The 1,160-nt window shown below is 40.9% G+C and overlaps 1 protein-coding gene across 1 annotated transcript in view; it reads right to left on the bottom strand.

Moving 5' to 3' along the window:
- The window catches only part of ACOT9 (acyl-CoA thioesterase 9), a 38,424-nt gene extending 38,147 nt beyond the window's left edge, over positions 1-277 (bottom strand). Inside the window, exon 1 of the mRNA XM_011935106.1 lies at positions 230-277. The gene's annotated coding sequence lies outside the window, so the exon portion shown is untranslated. The remainder of the gene's footprint in view (positions 1-229) is intronic.
- Positions 278-1,160: the final 883 nt, after the last annotated feature.

Raw genomic sequence — 1,160 nt, forward strand, 5'->3', positions numbered from 1 at the left:
GCAGTGAGCTATGATCATGCCACTGCACTCCAGCCTGGGCCACAGAGCAAGACTCTGTCTCAAAAAAAAAAAAAAAAAAAAAAAAAAAAAAACGAAGCAAAGACTTACATCAAGCTAAGGCAAAGAATGCAATTTTAGTTAATGCCACTGCCCAGAAGTGCAAGCGTATATTAGTGCTTACAAAATTTAAGCTCTTAAAAGAAAAGCTGATACTAATTACCACACACACCATGATTCACATGTATAGGTGAACATGCTATATGAATAAAGGGAAAATCAATTAGAGAACCAGCAATAATTTGAAACTAAAAGATAAATCTATAGTATTTCAAATACTGTGTTGAGTTCATGTGTTTTTCCTAGCACTTCAAAATACATATTCCAGTTATAGGAAATTAACTATAGCAATCCTCAGTCCTTCAATAACTAAGTGATCAAAACCAAATATGATTAATATTAACATGCATTTTAACTTTCATGAAAAAATGGTTGATTTTTCTATCAAACAATTATGGATACACCTTAAGTTTGGTGTATAATTACAATTAAATGTTACAGAACTGCAAACAACAACCGTTAGTAATTTAGTCTTATTTCTGATTTTTTCCTCCTAAGTGCCTTGAATAAAAGAATGGACAGGGCCGAAGCGGGTGAATCATGAGGTCAGGACTTCAAGACCAGCCTGGCCAAGATGATGAAACCACGACTCTATTAAAAATACAAAAATTAGCCTGGCGTGGTGAGCGCCTGTAATCCCAGCTACTCGGGAGGCTAAGGCAGAGAACTGCTTGAACCTGGGAGGCGGAGGCTGCAGTGAGCCGAGATCACGCCACTGCACTCCAGCCTGGGCAACAGAGTGAGGCTTCATCTCAAAAAAAAAAAAAAAAATTAACAGGCCAGGCACGGTGGTTCACACCTGTAATCCCAGCACTTTGGGAGGCCAAGACAGGCGGATCACTTGAGGCCAGGAGTTTGAGACCAGCCTGGCCAACATGGCGAAACTCTGTCTCTCCTAAAAAATACAAAAATTAGTTGGGCGTGGTGTAGCATGCCTGTAATCCCAGCTACTTGGGAGGCTGAGGGAGGAGAATCACTTGAACCTGGGAGGTGGAGGATGCAGTGAGCTGATATTGCGCCATTGCACTCCAGCCTGGGCAACA

The sequence above is a fragment of the Colobus angolensis genome, unplaced genomic scaffold, assembly GCF_000951035.1.
Source record: "Colobus angolensis palliatus isolate OR3802 unplaced genomic scaffold, Cang.pa_1.0 Scaffold140, whole genome shotgun sequence".
NCBI classification, from domain to species: Eukaryota; Metazoa; Chordata; class Mammalia; order Primates; family Cercopithecidae; genus Colobus; species Colobus angolensis.